At 41.5% G+C, this 22,147-nt stretch overlaps 1 protein-coding gene and 1 pseudogene across 2 annotated transcripts in view; one reads left to right on the top strand and one right to left on the bottom strand.

The window, feature by feature from the left end:
* The window catches only part of LOC307069568 (carbonic anhydrase 5B, mitochondrial), a gene marked incomplete at its 3' end in the record, with an annotated part of 84,156 nt that overhangs the window by 34,623 nt on the left and 27,386 nt on the right, over window positions 1–22,147 (bottom strand). The window lies entirely within an intron of this gene.
* LOC307069037 (phosphatidylethanolamine-binding protein 1-like) lies at window positions 18,379–19,037 on the top strand (annotated as a pseudogene). The gene has a single exon. The product of its transcript is annotated as a phosphatidylethanolamine-binding protein 1-like (transcript).

Below are 22,147 nucleotides of genomic sequence, written 5' to 3'. Positions count from 1 at the left end.
GGCCTAAACAACTGCGAGGATGGACTTGCCACGAACTGAGATGGGAAGACTGTGTACGGAAAAGGTTTAGCGTGGGACATCAGCAGCTCAGATTTGGGCATGTGGAGTTTGAAATGAAATTCCAATAATTCAAGTGAGGGAATATGGTAGAATATTCCACCTCATGGTAGAACGAGGATGAACCCCCGAACAAAGAAACAGAACCCGGCACAGGAGCTGGCGGGGAGGGAAAGATGGCACTCTTACTGCTAATTCTGTTGGGTTTGAGGTGCCAAGGGGGCAGGCGAGAGGAAAGGGCTAGGGAGAGTTGGCAGTGCAGCTCTGGTGGTCAGGAGAGGTTGTGAGGCTAGAGAGAGAAGAAAAATCCCCTCCCCCCAGGGGTAACAGGTGTATAGAGACTAACAAAATGGAGTGATTAAGGAGGCCAAGAGATGGAGAAGGAACAGTCAAAGGCAACCAAGGAAGGAACGGAGCATGGAAGGTCAGGGGCAAGGAGGGTTCCAGGGAAATCCTAATAGAAAGGAAATGTAGCTAATGCTAGGCTCCAATACCTGTAGCTTTTAGCTTTATGCTGAAGCCAAAGGCCAATCCTCTCTGTTACATTAAAAGTTAGAATTTATTGAGAGGTGGTTATTTAAACTTACCCATGGGTGTTATAAAGCCCAAGCTAGTGAAACCACAGATGTTTAATTATCAAACATAATACGTAGCAGTGAACTACTAGCAGACATTACTGGATGTCACAGAAAATCTGTCCTTACTTAAGTCTGTCCTTAAAGATGGGACCATGGGTTGGAGGGGCCCCAGAAGAGCTAAGTTTTCTGTACTGTATACCTTTGCTTTCACTAATAATTTATGTATGTCTTTGGATCTTACTAATACATCCCTTATCTGTTTTGCAGACTTGGAAGTGTGTGAGGAAAAAAAAAGATTCTGAAAGCCTTTAAAAAATCATGTATAAATCATGTATTTATTAAATGACAGTAGTTTGAACTCTGCCTGATTAAGCCATCTATATTATGCAAAATGGCAAAAAAAAATACTCTGACTAAACGTTACAATTACATTGAAAAAAGAATTCCTTGATTCTCATCAAACTGACCTTTCCTTTTCTCACCTCCTGATTTCCAAAGGAAGCAAGGCTTTTGCAATTCCCTGAAATGGAAATTAGAGGTTATGTTGCCATGTCTTGACTGAGAAAGCTGAACTTCTTCCTCTCAGCCACTTCTCTGAGAGCAGGATCCCAATCTGGGGTTGCCAAAGGTTTCACAATACGTTTCTAGTAACGGCTTTGTGTGCTGCAGTTAACTACCCCAGTGTGGCCAATTGAGATGAAATGCATTTCCCTCCTTCCGTCAGATTTCCAAAATTCATATTTACTCATAATTTACTCAGTCTTTATTGAGTTCTGTGAGTAGTCACAGCCTTTTGCCTGGCTCCAGGGACAACAGGCCAGGTGTGTACAGGCAGAGAGAATGGTCCCTGCTGCGCTTGGCCTTTTGGTGAATTTCAGTCCTGGTACTATGTAAAAATTGTCTGAGTAAAGGAGGAAGGCCCTAGATAGCTGAAAGGTTTTCCATTCCCAAAATGTGTAAGAACAGTGACTGTTCTGAGGGATGTGGAGGGGCAGACAAGGGATAGGGTCTGGGGCAGCTTCCCTCACCAGAGAAATCTGCTACTCCTTTCCATATTCCAGCAAGGCTTTTTTTTTTTTTTTTTTTTTTTTTGCGGTACGCGGGCCTCTCACTGTTGTGTCCTCTCCTCTTGCGGAGCACAGGCTCTGGACGCACAGGCTCAGCGGCCATGGCTCACGGGCCCAGCCGCTCTGCGGCATGTGGGATCTTCCCGGCCCGGGGCACGAACCCGTGTCCCCTGCATCGGCAGGCGGACTCCCAACCACTGCGCCACCAGGGAAGCCCTCCAGCAAGGTTTTTAATAGCAGAGCGAAGATGGCCAGACTAGCAGTAAAGGAAGAAGGGGAAGGGGAAAGCAATGTGGTTTTCAGTGGCCGGGTGAGAACAAGCTTTATCCAGATTAAGGTGTGCACATTAACTTCTCGTATTTCTCAAACTTCCCCAGTGAAAATATGCCAGAGAGGAGGGCACTTATATTAACAAGCTGCACCAGCCTCAAGGCAGTAGCATTTAACACTGAATACCACAAAGACTCACAGACATCAACAATGTTTGTATTTCGGAGGTTCTCCTCCAGTTCTGGGGCGGGGCACACACAAAAAAAAGGCAAAAGAAATTTCGGGATGGAGAAGGCTCAGATTTGTCCACGTGACACAGCTGTGCTGCAGATCCCCTGCCCTGGGGGTGTTTGTGACTCCGTTCTCAGACCCAGGCATATTCCGAGGTGGTGAGTGGGCGGGGAGAAACACAATGAAGACCCAAGTCAGTCCCAGCTTGCCGCGCCTCGGTTTCTGGAACTGCAGTCTCAGATTTGTAGCTCTTATTCCAGTCTTCAGCTATTTCACAGCAGGTTGGACTTTTGAGTTATTCACATCCAACCACCCCTAGCAAAACCTCCCTCCTAAGGAACTGCCCTCACGCCCTGACAAATTCCCTGAGACAGCTGTTTACCCGTCGAGTGCAAATAATCCTAAAGGAGGTGCAGCCATCTGGTTGGTGACTCCCACGGTAGAAGAAGAGGGCTGTGGGGAGGGAGGGAGAACGGGTTGGGGGGGCGATGCCCTACTGGCCTCCGTAGTCCCCAGGCAGCTACTCGCAGGACCAACAGCTGTCTGGGCTCCGAGACCTGGCCTGCCCCCACAATAGCCCCCATTCCACTCGGCTGCCCACCCTTACCTGAGCCTTTCCCCAGAGCGCGGTCCTTGCAGCTCGCTCCGGTACCCTCGGCAGGAGCCCTTGGCCCTCGTAGCCACGCCCCTATTATGCCCACAGCCCAGACCACGCCCATGCCCCTCTAGGTCACGCCCTTCCAGACCGAGCCGGTCCCTGCCCTTTGGCCTGGCGCCAAAGTCACGCCCTTCTCTCCCGGACCACATCCAGAGTTCCGCCTGGGCCAGCCTCTCCCCCTTGGTTACGTCCCTGCGTTCCGCTCTGGTCCCTCCCCTCAAGACGCGCTTAGCCCCTCACGCTACCCCCTTGGGGCAGGACTTTGTCGCGGGAATTCGAAGTCACGTGGGCGGCCCCCACCTTGTCTCTAGAGAAACCCTCCCAGGCCCTGGGAACTGAGCTCTGGCGAAGTTTTGTCGGGTGAAATCAGACCGCAGGCTTAAAAAATTACTTTCCTGAGGTTTCTCCCCATTTCCAAACATCAAGACTAGATATACTGAGAGCAGGTGGCTCAGGGAAACGCAAACACTGGACGGGTCTTGCAACCGTCATTCTCCCTCTAGTTTTCATGTCCAATTTATCCGAGTTTCTTCGACCCAGTTTTCATATCCTCTGAACTGGAATTATGGAACCGTGCTTTTTCCAGCCAGTTTTCACGTTCTTTAAGCCAGAAGTGTCACTAGTGCTCCTTCTAGTCCCTCATCGGACCTTAAATGCTAGGCAGATGAATGGAGTAAGTAGAACTGTATTTCCTGATGTCTCCGGCTGGTGACCTTTCCAGTGAGTTCTTGCTGTCTAGGGCCTGTCGAGACAGTATTACGCTTAGACTCAAACTCTGGTTGCCACCCTGAATGCGCTGAGATTATTCTGCTAGCCTCATTCTCTCCATTTTCAACTCTGGGTCCACAAGGAAAATGTGTAGAGGTTATAACCAGCTTTTCCACCCCTGTACAGAAATCTCAGATTCATTCATTCAAATCATATTTATTGAGTGCATGCTCCCTTGACAAATAAGCCTCAAGGAGCTTACAGTAAGAAGTTGTCCCAACTTGGATTTGGACATGACAAGAAATGAGGAGCAAGAGATGTGGCAAGAGGTTGATAGGTAGAAAAGGATTTGGTAATCACAGGTCTTCTTGATTGGATTAGTAGGAATATTTTGGGTGGCAAACATAGGAAGCCACTTTTATAGGACTTAGTACACTTCTTTACACAATAAATTCTAAAATCTTCATTGAAACCCTATTTGCATGTGTAGAAAGATAACATTTCCACTTCTTAGCAGTAAGGTTTGCTGCTTTTATTTCTTCATATGCCAACAATAAAGATTTTATGGTAGCATATTTGGTTACTTTTTCTTCTCTTCCCACCCTCCATTGCATTTCTGGCTTGAAGATAGTGGGAATATTCAACATGCTGTGCTAGAAGGAACACAGAGAAAAGAACACTTTCAACAGAACTCACCCTGACCCCAAGAACGCTGCCTCATTTATAAAATGTTTCAACTGTTAGTCATTTTTGCCTGGAAAGTGAACTCACAGAAATTGGCCCAAATGCAGCCTGTACAAATTAATGAGTTGATTTTGTACAGTTAGTTCTACCTCACCTTCTTCCATAAATGATTTGAAGCACCTTACTAAAATATAGACGTTACTGGATAAACGAAATAGTGGAAGGAGCCAGGGAAAGGGGGAACTTAATGGAAGGAGAATAATGCAGCTGATGATAAGATTAGCATTTAAGTGAATAAGCCATCAGATCCAAAATAATTGTTTAAGATGGACCAGAGATTTGCCCCCAAGCTTATGAATGGCAATAGAAAAGAGGAAATAGCTATCAGTTTAAGGTCTTCCAGTGTTCATAAGATAAAAATCAACCTTTTGTTCTTTTAGAAACACAGTTTTGCTTGAATTTTAGTCCTGGGAGAAATCCCATTTCTTCAGTAGAGATGTATAGATCTATACAGTATAGATGATGTAGTGACCTAAGTGGGAAATAAAGAGTTAAACACAGGTCCCCTCAATGTAAACTGTTGGTGCAATTACAAAGCACAGTGCATTAATCAATTCTTTGAACCGTCAAAAATTTTCTGTTCATCCAAGTACACAGGCCCTTAATGGTCTGGCTTAATTCAGGGTAGCAATTTGATAATCGTTCCCCAGGATGGCAAATAGGTTTCAACTCATACGTCAACTTTGAGCCATGTGTAGTGGCTGCTTAAATAACTGTGTTGACTTTCGTGGCTTTGTCTAGGCTCAGAAGGAAGAAGTTCTGTGATTGATTAGCAATGTCTGTCATGGGTGCGGAATGGATGAGTGGCTGCATGCAAAACCCTATTTGGTGTCCCTGATTTGTAGAAAAGAGGTCTTGTATCCAGGACTTTTGTGTAGTCACTCCAAATCAACAGTTCTTGTTATAGGGCTTTTGATAAATACCCGACAGTAGAGAGTTCAAGGTCCCTATCTCACTCTATCCCATCCACACTGGCCTTCCCCTGTCCACTCCTATCTCAGAACATTTTCCTATGCTGTTCCCATTGTTCAGACCATTCTTTGCTAGATTTACATGGCTGGCTTGTTCTCATCATTCAGTTCTCAGCTAAAATGCCACCTCTTTAGAGATGTCTCTCTTGGCAACCATATCTGAAGTTATATCCAGAACCTCTCAATCTGTACCGGGTATAGGGATCACCTGGAGGTCTTGTTACAATGCAGACTGACTCAGTGGTTCTGGGGTGTGACCTGAGATTCTGCCTTTCAAGCAGTCTCCCAGGAGATGTAAACCTGCTATTTACAAAAGACACCTTGAATAGTAGCCCCACTTCTCCCTCTCTGTCACATTATCTGTTTCATTTTCTTCATGTTATATCTCATGATTTGAAATTATTTGTTTATCTGTATATTGGATTGTTTGTTGGTTGTTTACTAGAAAGTAAATTCCACAAGAGCAGAGACTTCGACAAGTTAGTTCAACTTTATATTCCCAGCACTTAACACAGTACCTGGCACATCTGTGGATGCTCTTTAAATATTGCTAAATGAATGATGTTGTTCAAGATTCATTGATTCCTTTATCTCTTCAGTGCCTGCTTGTTGACTACTTCAGTGACTGCTTATTTATACACCAGGAACTAGATTATAAGTGAAAAAAGGCAGTGCTGCTCAGGTGCCAGTCCATGAACTGCTGGTTACTGGTCCAAGCTGAGATAAGAAACTTGAACTAGAATGTAAATCTGATCTGTCACTAAGCACATTGTTTAGTTAGGATGACAGTTTTTTTATTTCATAGCAAGACTTTATTGATGAAGGAAGCAATGAATTGTTTTCCCTTCTGGGGCAAGTTCCTCTTCTCATCCTAGTCTGGTAACAGTGTCTGTACTGGCACCTGCTGATGGGACACATTTTGAGTAGCATTGAGGAGAGAAATATATAGTATGTTATATGAAACTTACATATTTATAATTTTTCCATCTTCAGAAAACTCATAGGCAGGTAGAAATACACATTTAAAGACAGAATTATAAGATTTTTAGTCACTTGCTATAATAAATAATTGTGTGAGAGAGCAGAGACTTGTGAGAGAGAATGAACACTTTTTTGACAGAAAGAATTGCAGGAGAAAATGGGGACTTGTGGGATAGAACAGAAGATTATGGTAGAAAATGGATAATTATAGAAGGGAATGGAGAAGTGTGGGAGAGAATGGGGAAATTTGTGAGTAAAAGAAGAATTGTGGGAGAAAAATAATTGTGGGATAGAAAAGAATGATGGGAGAAAGAATTCTGGGAGGGAGTGAAAGATTGTGGGCAAGAACAGAGAATTGTGGGAGAGACAAGGAATTTTAGGAGACAGGGTGTGATGGTTAATTTTATGTGTCAACTTGGTTGGGCTACAATGCTCAGTGCTCAGTGTTGGTCAAACATTATTCTGGATGCTTCTGTGAAGGTAGGGCTTGGGAGGGGGATGATATTAACATTAAAATCAGTGGACTGAGTAAAGCATAGTGCCCTTCATCATGTGGATGGGCCTCATCCAACAGCTGAAAGCCTTAATAGAACAAAGACTGACCTCCCCTGGAGAAATTCTATCAGCCAACTGTGTTTGGACTCAGCTCAACTTTTCCCTGGGTCTCCAGCCTGCCAGCCTACCCTGCAGGTTATGGAGTTATCAAGCCTCCACAATCAGTCGAGCCAGGGGTCCCCAACCCCTGGGCCATGGACCGGTACTGGTCCGTGGCCTGTTAGGAACTGGGCTGTACAGCAGGAGGTGAGTGGCAGGCGAGTGAGCGAAGCTTCATCTGTATTTACAGCTGCTCCCCATCGCTCGCATTACCACCTGAGCTCCGCCTCCTGTCAGCATTATGGTGAGTTGTGTAATTATTTCATTATATATTACAATGTAATAATAATATAAATAAAGTGTACAATAAATGTAATGCGCTTGAATCATCCCCAAACCATCCCCCACCCCACCCCCCATCCGTAGAAAAATTGTCTTCCATGAAACCGGTCCCTGGTGCCAAGAAGGTTGGGGACCACTGCCTTAAATAGTTCTCTTTCTCTTCTTCTCTTTCTCTCTCTCTCTCCCTGTATATGTGTGTATCTCTTATTGGTTCCGTTTCTCTAGAGAACCCTAATACACAAGGTATTGTGAGAGAGACAGAGAATTGGCCCCTTACACCTTGGCCTTGCCACCTGAGCTCAGTCCTAATCACTGCCCCCTGTGCCTCTCAGACTCAGGACGTTCCCTTGGCTGCTCCTATGCTCCTTCATGACCATTCCCATCCCTCTAGAATCTCACCCCTGCATTCTGCCTGACCAAATCTTTCTCATCTGAGCCACTTCCCATCCCTCCTCCCTTCCATGTTCCTACTTTTCCCAGACAATCTTTGCACTCCATGTTAGCCACACAGCCTGGGTAAGCTTCTAACATTCATCTAGGCCATGTCCTTTTCCCGCTTATTGCAGTAAGCTAAGCCTTCTGCTTAATGCTGTGACTACAAAGCTACTGCCAGAGCTACACCTGCTGCATACCTTAAATCACATGCTGACTACCAAGGCACCACAAAGAATTTTGGGAAAGATACAATTATGGGATAGAACAGAGAATTGTGGGAAAGGTACTTTGTGGGAAGAAATAGAAATCTGGAAGAGACAAAATTGTGGGAGAAAACCAATTGTGTGACAACATGGAGAATTGTGGGTTAAAACAGAGATACATAAGAGGTAGGGAATTTGGGGAGAGAGAAGGAATTGTGGGAAAGGCAGGGTATTATGGGAGAGACTGAGAATTCACCCTTTGCATTTGCCCTGCCTCTTCTGCTTTGCCATCTTTGCACCTTCATGATCACCATGCCCCCTAAAGCTGCCAACCCACCTCTCCCGCTATGGCCACTTCCCCAGATGTTTCCTTGGCACTTTATTCTCCATTCAGAACCACTCTGTGCTGCATTATACCCATGTTCCCTACCTAAGAGTCAAAGAGAGTTAGAAGAGACATGAAATTATGGGAGAGAATTCTGGGACAGATAGGTAATGGTGGGAGAGAATGGAGCATTTTGGGAGACAACAGAGAATTCTGGGAGAAAACAGAATTTGGGGGGAGACCTACTGGAATGATTGTGGGAGAGTGTGGAGGATGTAGGAGAGCACATGGGATTGTGAGAGAGCCACAGCATTGTGGGAGAGCATGGGGAATTGTGGAAGAGTGGGAGGATTATGGGAGAAAACAGAGCTGTGGGAGAGACAAGAAACTGTGGGAAAAACAAGGTATTGTGGGAGATCAAGAAAAAGAATTCACAGGAATTCCCTGACGGTCCAGTGGTTAGGACTCCATGCTTTCACTGCCGAGGCCCCAGGTTCCATCCCTGTTCAGGGAACTAAGATCCCACAAGCCATGCAGCATGGCCAAAAAAAAAAAAAAGAAAGAAAGGAAGAAAAAGAATTCACTCCTACTCTACCTGTATCCTTCCTGCAGGACCACTCCTCACCTTCTGGCCATGCCCTCTTGCTATGAGTCATGCCCTCTCTCCTAGGTTATGCCAGTTTTGCTCCTTCACGATCACACATCTCAATCTAGCATGCCTGTTCTGTTAGGGCCACACACCAGTTATCCATAGCCATACTCTGGCACTTATAGCCAAGACCCTTACCTACCCATCAGGGAGAATTGTGGGTAAGACATGAAATTATGGGAGAACAGAGGCTTGTGGGAGATAATGAAGGATTGTGGGAGGGCATGGAGTATTCTGGGAAAAAAGAAAGAATTATGAAAGAAAACAGAATTGTGGGAGAGCACAGGGGATTGTGGGACAGCCCAGAATTATGGAATAGTGTAGAGGATGAGGGAAGACACAGGATTATGGGATAGCATGGAGAATTGTGGGAGATCCCAGAGGATTGTGGGAGAGCAGAAGGATTGTGGGAAAGCATGGGGAATTGTGGGAGAAACAGAGGATTATAGGAAATCACTGGAGGATTATGGGAGAGCACAGGATTGTGGGAAAGTATGAGGAATTGTGAGAAACCTTGGGGAATTGTGGGAGAGCAGGAAGATTGTGGGAGAACTGTGGAAGAGACAGAAGATTGTGGGAAAGCACTGGAGGGTTGTGGGAGAGCACAGGATTATGGAAGAACATAGAGGATTGTGGAGAGCACCAAGGATTGTGGGAAAGCATGGGGGGTTGTGGGTGAGCAGGAGGATGTGTGAAAGCATAGAAGACTACAGGAGAGAGGTAACATTGTGGGAGAGCACAGAGGATAATGCAGGAAAACAGAATTGTGGAAGAGCAAGAGGATTCTGGGGGAAAACAGATTTGTGGGTTAGTATGGAGAATTGTGGGAGAGTCAGAAAATTTGAGAGAGAAAATGGAATTGTGGGAGAAAGAATTCATTTCCTGATTTTCTACCAGTCTTTCCCTGAGGACCCATGCCTGTCGCATTCTGGTCATGCCCTCGTTGCATCATATCCCTCCCTCCCAGGTCACACTACCTCCTGCCCCACAAACTCAAATAAATAACCTAAGTTTACACCTTAAGGAAGTAGAAAAGGAAGAAAGCTTGTGGAAGCAAGCTATTGCTAACTACATAAAAATTAACACAGTGACTTACAGTCTGTATTTGATCTCTTTTCCTTTTTTTTTTTTTTTTTTTTGGCTGCACTGTGTGGCTTGAGGGATCTTAGTTCCCTCAAACTGAGGCCCAGAGCAGTGGAAGTGTGGAGTCCTAACCACTGGACTGCCAGGGAATTCCCAAATTGCCTGTTATTTTTTAAGGTAAGAAATGAATGACATTTGGTATTGGCAATGATTTTACAGACCTGACTCCAAAAGCAAGGGCAACAAAAGCAAATAAACAAGTGGGACTACCTCAAACTAAAAAGTTTCTGTACAGCAAAGGAACTCGTCAACAAAATGAAAAGACAGCCTACAGGATGGGAGAAAATATTTGCAAATCATTTTTCTGAAAAGATGTTAACATCCAAAATATATAAAGAACTCATACAACACAATAGCAAAAAAAAAAAGTGATTAAAAAATGGGCAGAGCACCGCAATGAGAAGCCCGCGTGCCGCAATGAAGAGTAGCCCCTGCTCGCCGCAACTAGAGAAAGCCTGCGTGCAGCAACGAAGACCCAACACAGCCAAAAATAAATAAAATTTAAAAAAAATGGGCAGATGATCTGAATAGACATTTTTCCAAAGAAGACATACAAATGGTCAGCAGGTACATGAAAAGATGCTCATCATCACTAATCATCAGGGAAATGCAAATCAGAACCACAGTGAGATATCACCTCATACCTGTTAGAATGGCTATTATCAAAAAGATAAAAAACAACAAGTGTTGGTGAGGATGTGGAGAAAAGGGAACCCATGTGGGAATATAAATTGGTGCAGCTACTATGGAAAACAGTATGGAAGTTCCTCAAAAAATTAAAAATGGAACTACCATATGATCCAACAATTCCACTTCTGGGCATTTATTTGAAGAAAATGAAACGATTAATTCAAAAAGATAAATGCACCTCCGTGTTCATTGCAGCATTATTTACAATAGCCAAGATATAGAAATAACCTAAGTGTCCATTGATGGATGAATGGATAAAGAAAACGTGGCACATATACACAGCGGAATACTATTCAGCCATAAAAAAGAATGAAATCTTGCCATTTCCGACAACCAACATAAATGGACCTCGAGGGCATTATGCTAAGTGAGATAAGTTGGACAGAGAAAGACAAATATCGTATAATCTCACTTATATGTGAAATCTAAAACACCCCAACAAACAAACCATCCAAGCTCATAAATGTAGGTGCACTCTGTCTCAGCCCCACCCTATCATGCGTGCTATACCCCCTTCACCCCCCCCACCTGTCATACCTGTTCCCTGGAACCTCGGGGGGCACCTGTGCGGAGGCCCAGGTCTCCTGAGAAAGCGGCTCAGGCCCCAGAGCTTGGTTCCGGTGGCATTTGTATAATGAAATGAGGCTATGGACCCATGGTCCTTGTCTAAAAACATGAAGGTATGCCCCTTCAACTCAGGTGGAGTGCGACATTTTTCTCCTCCACAGTAGCAAGATTTGCTACGTATAATTCTTCGTATGCCAGTAATAAAGAGTTTAGATCACGTATCAGTTCCCTTCTCTGCCCCTCCTCCCCTTCATTCCATTTCTGCCTTGAAGACAGTGGGAACATTTACAATGTTGAACTAGAAGGAACACAGAGAAAAGAACAATTTCCAACAGAACACTTTTATTAAGCTCACTTGGACCCTGAGAATTCTGTTTCATTTATATAAAATGTTTCAAATGTCATTCATTTCTTGCCTTAAAAAATAACAGGAAATGAGACCAAATACAGACTGTGTAAGTCACTATGTTAATTTTTATGTAGTTAGCAATAGCTTACTTCTATGAACGTTTGAGGCACCTTATGAAAATATAGACAATACTGGATAAAAGAAATAGTTGAAGGAATCACGGAAAGGGGAACTTAAAGAGAATGATGCAGCCAATGATAAGGTAAACCAGTAGGCAAGCCATTGGATCCGGAACTTTTTCCTCGTGAGCACAGAGGAAAATGTCCTTGTTAAAGGTGGGCCAGAGATTTGACTGTAAGTTTCTGAATGCCAATTAGAAGAGAGAATGGCAATCACTTTAAGGTTTTCATGAATGGTCTGGCCTAATCCAGGGTAGCATTTAGCTTACTGTTCGTTAGGATGGCAAGTAGCTTTCAACTCACATTTCAACTCTAATCCATTCGTGGTCGCTGCCTAAATAACCTTGCCGGGAAGTTTTGTGGCTGAGTCCATGCTCAGAAGGAAAAAGTTTTGTGATTGATTAACATTGCAGGATGGGCGAGTAGCTGCAAGCAACAATCTCTCCGGCATCTCTGATTTGCAGGAATACAGATCTTGCATGCAGGTCTTTTACAGTCCTCCAAAAATGACATTTCTCATTATAGGCTGTTGATAACTATGGTAGAGAGTACAATGTCATGGTCGCTAGCCAAAACTTAAGGGCAGAAACTTTGAGATAGTGATTAATTCATATGCTTTGTAGATCAAGCAGGAGGAGAGTAGTTTAAGGTTCTATTATGAAAATGAGAGCAAGTAACCAAGTGGTACATGGCCGATGCCCCCTCTGCCTCTTTGTAAAACCTGGTAAAGGAGGTACATGTAGTACAGGTAGCAGCAAACACCTCTGGGTAAACTCCAACAGGCAGCCTAATAGGCAATTAAAGACCGAAAATCCTACTCCGTACATGGTTGCAAAAATTTTGGCCTAGGGACTTCCCTGGTGGTCCAGTGGTTAAGACTCCACGCTTTCACTGCAGGGGGCATGGGTTCGATCCTTGGTTGGGGATTTAAAAAAGAATTTTGGCCTAGGAAAACAAGCATTATGGGCCAAGACCATGAAAAACGTTCAATATAACATCCAAGAAGCAGTGTAGATAATTAAACATCTAGGAGGAAATATCAGAAGACTCAGTGCAGCCTTGCTTTTACTTCATGGGGCTCATTATAATTTATTGGTCTTATTTCACAGGGTGAGACACACAGACAGGCATGCATGCATCCCTTTTAAGAAAGTGTTCTTTAGATCCCCACTTTAGGCATACAACCTTGGCAAAATTACAGTTACTCAGTTTGTCTAATTTTTGTTTCCAAGCAGTAATGACTAACTTTCACTGAAGTAAAACAATGTTAGCCTGTGAAAAATAAGTTAAAATTCATAGTGGTTATGGCTGTTAACCTACAAAATTTGATGAGCCTTTTGAATATCCTAGGATTGAATATCATAAGATTTTCTCATCTTAAAATGGGGCATAAAATATAAGGATAAAGACAAAAATATTCCAAAGCCTTGTTTATGATAAATCCTATCATAAAGTTGGTTTTCTTTTTTCCCATCTAGGAATTTTTTTTCTTCTATCTAAGAATGAGAAAAAAAATTGTAATGCACCCCAAGACACTTCATTAATTAATTAATTATTAATTAATATTAATAATTTAAAAAATACCATTATCCATTATACTTATTTCCCCGCTAGATCTCTTGGAACCACTCAGTATATCCAAAGCTACACAAACTCCAACTTTCCATCGAGAATCTGTAGTTCAACATTATTATTAAAAACAACCTTTGAATAATTATTAAATGCAAGGGACAAGCATTAGGTATGAGCGCAAGATGGTGCATGGAATGCACAGTGATACTGGCAGTATACATACGTTTTAGTTAGAGGCATTTTTTTTTTTTTTTTTTTTTTTTTTTTTGCGGTACGCGGGCCTCTCACTGCTGTGGCCTCTCCCGTTGCGGAGCACAGGCTCCGGATGCGCAGGCTCAGTGGCCATGGCTCACGGGCCCAGCCGCTCCGCGGCATGTGGGATCTTCCCGGACCGGGGCACGAACCCGTGTCCCCTGCATCGGCAGGCGGACTCACAACCACTGCGCCACCAGGGAAGCCCTAGTTAGAGGTATTTTTGATCAAGTCCCAAGGTAATAAACTGGAGGATGTTGTGGAGAGTTAGGGCCTGCAGTACCCCAGTGGGGACACAAGGAGGGGAGAGGTGGCTTCCTCCTCAGACAGCGTTAGTGGGAATCAACCCACTGGTCCCAAGAGGAAGGTGCTGCCAACATGTGGTCTCTTCTTATAAAGCATTTTTAATCTTGTTACTTAATACTAACAGTTAAATGTTGACTCAATAAGGGGATATTTAAAAGGAATAAAGTCTAAGTACAAAATACATATTAAAAATTGAAGCAAGATCTTTTCCATAAGCCTTAAACAGAAAAATAAAATGAAATATTGATTAGGTAAGTCAGATAAAGTAGATAAGGGAGGGTAAAATTAATCAGTTATAGTAACAATGATATTGAGATTTAATTAGAAATAAGGATTATAGGTTTAACTATTCTACTTTCTCATTAGCCATCTTAATAAGATAAATGAGCTTATTGTAACAGTAAATTCAGAATGTAGAGCAAGTGATAAATTATAGGCTTATAGTATGTGTGATGAAAAATTATGTAATATATATTATATAAAATGAGAGATATATAATTATATATTATAATATATAATACTATATATTATATAAAGTGAGAGATTAGTCTCTCATTTTAACCAGTATCCCATAAGTTTATTAAGTGATAATCTTTAGAGAAACATTATTTAGGCCTTTAACTGGTCCTTTCTTCCTACTTATTAGTTATGTTAATGGAATAACCCCAAATAAAAAGAATGGGAGTTAGTAAAGTGAAACAAAGATGGAGAAATTTATAAATTAATAAGTTAGGCTGATGGTGATATACGGGGTGGGAGGGGAACTTTTCATTAGAATATACCAAAATGCTATGGTCACCAGAGAGGAAAACAGAGTTTTAAAAGAGGAGAGACTCAAGTCTAAGTAAAAGCTCACTAGCACAAGCAGTGTAAAAAGTTAAACGCAAACTCCACGTTCTTTTCCACATAAGACTGACGTGTCCAAGTTGAGAGCTCTTCCAGGTAGACTGTGCACTCCTAAGAAGCAGCTTCTACACAGCAGTCAGGCATGAACCCGATCATTGGAACCTAAGCAGATAACAAGAAAACTGACTACATGTACAACTAGGAAGTTTTCCTCAGACTATGACATATGACCTATTTATTTGTACATGTGAACAATTAATGATGCCAATTAATGATGTCAGTGCCAAATATTGTCTCCAAAATACTAGATCCTAAGTTGCTGTTTCTGATATGGGAAACTAGGAAGGAACACATGGTCCATTACCCAAAAGCATCTGCACATGAAAGAGGCACCATTAGGTTAAAAGAGGGCTCCTCCGGCCTTGCACTATTGACATTTGGGGTTGGATAACTCTTGTTGTAGGGGTGCTGTCCTGTGTACTGCAGGATGTTTAGCAGCATTCCTGGTCTGTACCAACCCATTAGATGCCATGGAACTCTCTATCCCTGCCCCCCACAGTTGTAACAACTGAAAATGTCTCCAGACATTTCCAAATGTTCTCTGGGGGGCAAAATCACCCCTGACTGAGAACCGCTGTGTTAAAATATAATGGGTTTGCACAGAGGCAAAAATCTTTTATCTCCACATGTATCTTAACCTGATGATAGCTTAGGTGAGTAGAATCATTTTGTTACCTCTCTAATTATTCTGAAAATATTTGGGTAATTATTAGAAACTTCTTGAAATTGCTTATTATATAGATATAGCAATTACACTCTAATTAAACTATGAAGGATCACATTTGATTAAAAATCTACAACTTCTATTCTAGAGAATGAGTGGCGCTAAATGTAATTGAGACGCTAGTTTTAAAAGTGCAGGGTTTTTTCTTACAAAAGGTTTCCATATTCATTGATTAAAGGTTTCATTTGATTTCTTTTAATGTGTCACGGCCAGATACATTATCCAAAAACCAATAAAAATGTACAGAATAACATATCTTAAACGGTTTTACAGTTTACTGTATTAGATTTAGGTGCTCTAGGTTTAGTAAATTTGTTTGTGACAATGAAACGGAATAATCAGGGTCAAAATTCAAAAGGGACATTGGCCCCTACTACATCTTGTTTCATTGCAGGTAAATGGAGCGTACATATCCCCCATATCTGTTTACAACTCTGATGAACTTTAAAAGGCATCTTGCATGGATCAAAAGAACAACTCATGTGTTTTCGTGTGATCTCATATTTAATTCACCCTCCAGAGCAGTAGATTAATAGTTACGTGCTGAGAAACTGCTTTCCAGTAGTGTTGTGGAGTATGAGAAAGCACAGAGAAATCAATTTCTCTTTCCTGTCTCAGGAGACTCAGTGCCTTTCGTATTGCACATGGCAACAGTAGTCTCAACTTTTTATCTGCATTCTCTAAACTCTAAACATTGGCCGTAAATAGGACCATATTCAGAATGATTGAAAATGCTTTATTTGTCATCATTACCACCGTTACTATTAAATTATTAAGCTCCTATATGTGGAATTGCTGAAATGAGCATTGTATGAAGCAAGTTACATAAAATATGAGACCTCTGGAAGTTCAATGCTTAACACTTGTACATCAAAACAAACACAAATTTGTGCAAGATTTTGAAGAATGTAAGAAAGTAAAGATAGTATGTTGAGAGGCAAGAATCTTAGTGTCTAGTTCTGTTTTCCATCTATTTTATTGAAATCTTCATCAAGCTATTTAATAATCTATTTTTAATACTTTCTATGTGATGTGTAACTTGTGGTGTCTTTGGATTCAAAGTGGAGCTATTGACAGTGTCTCATAATTGTCCCTTGAGCTTTTGTCTTTCTAGTAACCTGACAGGATCTATAAAAGTCAATATTTTGAATCATGTCATTTTGGGCCACACATTTGACAATTCCTTTTGCTGATGTCAAACAAATCCAAACATATGAGCACATCAGCTCATACTCAGGAATTTGCTTTATCCTGATATAAAAATCTTATTACCTTAAGAAATTTTCCATTTCGTAGCTCTTTAATATTATGATATATCTGCTTTAAAGCAGTATGAAACGTCACCTATAATGCTTTTATTCTAGAAAAGGAAATTTACTCAGCACAGTGTTCATTCACAATTCCTTTAAAAAGAATATTGTTAGATGCTCGTTTGAAGTTATTAATGAAATATCTTTGGATACTAATGGATCAGTTGTAAGACTACCTCTTATAAATCCAAGATTAAAAATGAATTACTGGGGCTTCCCTGGTGGCGCAGTGGTTGAGAGTCCGCCTGCCGATGCAGGGGACACGGGTTCGTGCCCCGGCCCGGGAAGATCCCACATGCCACGGAGCGGCTGGGCCCGTGAGCCATGGCCGCTGAGCCTGTGCGTCCAGAGCCTGTGCTCCGCAAGAGGAGAGGCCACAACAGTGAGAGGCCTGCGTAACGCAAAAAAAAAAAAAAAAAAAAAAAAAGAACTACTGTATTGGATTGGCCAAAAAGTTCGTTTGGGTTTTTCGGTAAGATGTTATGAAAAATCTGAATGAACTTTTTCGCCAGCCCAATACTTGAGATTAATAAAAATACTATTTAAAATATAACATATACATATATACTTATAGTTAAATCTGAAAAGGACTTAGAAATTTAGAAAACACTTTTCTAAGTAATTACTGGGTTATAGAATAAATGAAAACTATAATTATAACTATTTTGAGAACTAATCGTAATGAGGCCACTGTACATCTACACTTCCTATGTCATGTGGCCAGAGCAGTAGTACTCAGAGTAAAATTCATAGCCATAGATGTTTTCATTGTTAACTAAGAATAAAAATAAATGAGCTTCTTAGTTAATTCAAGAGTTATAAAAAGAACAGCAAGACAAGTATAACTAGGGGAAGGACTTAATAAATGTAAATAAGATGGATAAATCAAAAACCAGAAAGAATAGAAACAAAAATTAATCTAAGAACATATTCTTTGAAAAAAATAGCAAAACTTCTGGCAACTCTTAATGGAAGATGAGAAAAAATTAATGTATTCTTTATCAAATATGTAGGGAGAAGAGCAACAAATATTGATCTTTTATGGGAAATTTTCTATAAAGCTCAAGAGTTACTGGAAAATCTGAATGAATGAAATGATTTTCTTAGAAATTATAAGGAACCTAAATTGATTCAGAAAAAAGTATGAGATCTGAAATAACTAACAATGGAAGAAATGGAAAGTTTCTGAGAACTCCTTGCCCCAAATATGTATGTATGGTCCAGATTATTTACCTGTAACATTTTAATTTCTTACGCTTTTAAAATATTTCTATACATAGAAAATGTTGGAAATATTTCTGTGATTTTCAAGGTGGCAATATAATGACAAAAAAAGACTTCAAGAATTAGCACCTGAAAAGGAACTCACATGCTATTCTTCTTATGAAAATAAGTCCAAAAATCCAAGGGAAGGTCGGGGTGGTGGCTCTGGCGCATGCACTCACCGTCTGTCCGTCCATGGGGCCTGAGTTGCCTCGGTAGTTTGCAGATGGCTGGGAGTCTGGACTGCTACCCTGCACGAGTCCTCCTGCTGCTTTTCCTGCTGTCCGCCCGTCTTGGCTCCGCGATGCCGGTGGACCTCAGCAAGTGGTCCGGGCCTTTGAGGCTGCAGGAAGTGGACGAGAGGCCGCAGCAACCACTGCAGGTGAAGAACCGGCCCACCAGCATTGCATGGGATGGCCTTGATCCAGGTAAATTGTATACCTTGGTCTTGACAGACCCAGATGCTCCCAGCAGGAAGGACCCCAAATGCAGGGAATGGCACCATTTCCTGGTGGTCAACATGAAGGGCAACGACATCAGCAGTAGCACGGTGCTCTCCGATTTTGTGGGCTCTGGGCCTCCCAAGGGCACAGACCTTCACCGCTATGCCTGGCTGGTTTACGACAGGACAGGCCACTGAAGTGTGATGAGCCCATTCTCAGCAGCCGATCTGGAGACCACCGTGGCAAATTCAAGGTGGCGAATTTCCGCAAAAAGTACGAGGTCGGGGCTCCGGTGGCCGGCGCGTGTTACCAGGCCGAATGGGATGACTATGTGCCCAAGCTCTGCGAGCAGCTGTCTGGGAAGCAGAGGAAAGGCAAGAGATGGACACCGTCCCAGAGTTCCCAAGCAGTGTTTCAGTTTAGTGATGCATGTAGATTTTCTCCCCTTCCCCCTGCCCAAACCTTGAGCGACCTCAGACTTATGTTTAGGGTGACTTTTCCTTCTGCCTGTCCTCTATAATTCTAGGGGGTTTATGTTTTGATCAAACTTGAACTCCGTTTTGGTGGGGGATATTTTGGTACTAGGATGGGGTCATCAGAATGTTAATATAAGAATAACAACCCAGACGTTAAAGAAGAAAAAAATTCTGGTAAAAAGACCAGGTCTGCAGTATTAGAACAGAGCATCAAAGAATCTTTACGGGAGGTTGAGAAAAGAAAAGATTGATTGCCTCTGCCTTTGTGAGCCCGAGCCCAGGATTGTGTGTGATGGCATCTTCTGGCATGTGTTTTCACGGCCCTGTCTTTCACTAAGAGAACCAGGGGCCGGCACGTCCACTAGCCCCCAATGTGATACATCTCAGGCTGGTTATTGGGTGTCAGTGTCCCGCTCTGGCTCCTTTAAAGAGCAATACTGAAAAAAGCAATAGGGAGAGCTGCAGGGCTGAGTGAGAGGTCATCAGAAATCCGAGTCTGTGCCTGTTAAATTGATCGCTCTTCGGTGTAGGAAAAGCCAGTCTGGAGTTGCTGCATGTTGTGTTAATTCTGCTATTTGCTTATAGTTGAATAAAAATAAAAACTGTGTAGATGAAAAGAAAAAAAATATCCAAGGGGAAAAGTAGCAAAATAAGTCCAGTAGCATGTTAAATATAATCAACTGAGTTTATCTAAGGGTTGTATTAATGTAAAGAAATTTACTACTTTAATGCACCAAGTGGTAAATAAAAAGCCAATGATTATACTAATAGATGCTGAAAAGGCAGTTGTTAAAATTCAACAGAAATTATTATTACTATTATTTTTTAAAATAAATTTATTTATTTTTGGCTGTGTTGGGTCTTCGTTGCCACGTGCAGGCTTTCTCTAGTTGCGGTGAGCAGGGGCTACTTTTCGTTGCGGTGCATGGGCTTCTCATTGTGGTGGCCTCTTTTGTTGTGGAGCTCGGGCTCTAGGCGCATGGGCTCAGTAGTTGTGGCACGCGGGCTTAGTAGTTGTGGCTCGGGGCTCGAGAGCGCATGCTCAGTAGTTGTGGTGCACAGGCTTCAGTAGCTGTGGCACTCGGCTCAGTAGTTGTGGCTCGCCGGCTCTAGAGCGTAGGCATGGCGCACAGGCTTAGTTGCTCCACAGCATGTGGGGTCTTCCCGGACCAGGGCTCGAATCTGTGTCCCCTGCATTGGCAGGCAGATTCTTAACCACTGTGCCACCAGGGAAGTCCAACAGCAATTACTGTTAGAAGGAATTTTTCAGTAAACTAGGAATAAAAGGATACTTTTATCTCTATGACAAAACAGGATCAACAGCTAGGTATTACTGTTGAAAAGTAAGAGAAAAATTTTAAATCATTTTTAGATGACATGAAATATAGGACTGCTTTCCAGGAAAATGCAAGAGAATAGGTTGAAATAGGTTGAAAAGGGAAACTAACAACTGACAGTGTATGCGCACACACAAATTCATGCCAAAAGAAAATTGAGAAAAATGAACACTTTGGCAGTAAAAAGGGCAAAGGATCAAATAAGTAATTTATAAAAAAAGAAATACAAATGGCCATTCAACATATAAAATGTTCAGCTTTACTATGAAACAAAGAATTGCAAATCAAAGCAGTATTTATATACTGCTGTAGCATTTGTTTTGCCAAAAGAATTTCGAGGAGCATAATGTCTGGTTCAGGATACTGGAAAATGAACATGTATATACTGCAAAAAATATGTACACTGACATATACTTTTGAAAGGAAATTAACATGTATCAAAACCTTACATTTTTGCATAACTTTAAAAAAATTGAAGTATAGTTGATTTATAAGATTATATTAGTTTTGAGTGTACAGTATAGTGACTCAGTATTTTTACAGTATTACAGTACTCAGTATTTCATTATTATACTCCATTAAGAGTTATTACAAGATAATGGCTATAATTCCTTGTGCTGTACCATATATCTTTGTTGCTTATCTATTTTACACATAATAGTTTGTATATTTTTTAAGTTGAATTATAGTTGATTTACAATATTATATTAGTTTATTTTTGTATAACGTTTGACCTCAAAATTTAAATTTTAAGAATTTATGCCAAAGATATTCTTATAAATGACCAAAAAATTGTTACCTTCCAGAATATTTATTACAACATTTTTTATTATAGTAAAAAAGAAAAGAAATTACATTGAAAAGCATATGATATATCCATAAAATGAATGCAATATTAGACCATCATTAAAAACTGTATTAAAGGGGCTTCCCTGGTGGTGCAGTGGTTGAGAGTCCGCCTGCTGATGCAGGGGACACGGGTTCGTGCCCTGGTCCGGGAAGATCCCACGTGCCGCGGAGCAGCTGGGCCCGTGAGCCATGCCCGTGAGCCATGGCCGCTGAGCCTGCGCATCCGGAGCCTGTGCTCCGCAACGGGAGAGGCCACAACAGTGAGAGGCCCGCATACCGCAAAAAAAAAACCCAAAAAAACTGTATTAAAGAGGAATATTTAATGATATGGAAATACATTAAAAATAAACTGTTAAATTCAAGAAAGAAGGTGACAAAGCTTAATAATAGTATAATCCCAGTTTCTTTGAGATATAGTTGACATATAACTTGTAAGTTTAAGGTGTACAACATACTGATTTGATACATTTTTATATTACAATATGATTACCACTGTAGCATTAGCTAATACGTCTATCTCATAACATTATTATCATTTCTTTTTTGTGGTGAGAACAATTAAGATCTAATATCTTAGCAGCTTTGAAGTTTACAATGCAGTATCGTTGACTACAATCACTATGCTGTGCATTAGATCTCCAGAACTTATTTATCTACTAGTTGCCACTTTGTACCCTTCAACATCTCCCTAATTCCCCCAGCTCCTGGTAACCACCATTCTACTCCCAGTTTTATTTTTAAGAAGAAATTTATCTGTATTTACACACACACACACACACACACACACACACACATGAAGACCCAAGGCTAAGAAAGATATATTCCAAATATTTAGAAAACATTAACAATGGTCATTGATGCTGGTGGAATTACAGGTGATTTCTACTTTTCTCTTCTGGCTTTTCTGTTATTTTCTTTTTTTTTTTAAACTTTTAACATGTAAGATTTTTTTTTAATATTTTATTGTG

The sequence above is a fragment of the Hyperoodon ampullatus genome (assembly GCF_949752795.1).
Source record: "Hyperoodon ampullatus genome assembly, chromosome: X".
Lineage (NCBI taxonomy): Eukaryota > Metazoa > Chordata > Mammalia > Artiodactyla > Ziphiidae > Hyperoodon > Hyperoodon ampullatus.
The sequence above is the reverse complement of the archived record's forward strand: the minus strand, read 5'-3'. Positions and strand labels throughout refer to the sequence as shown.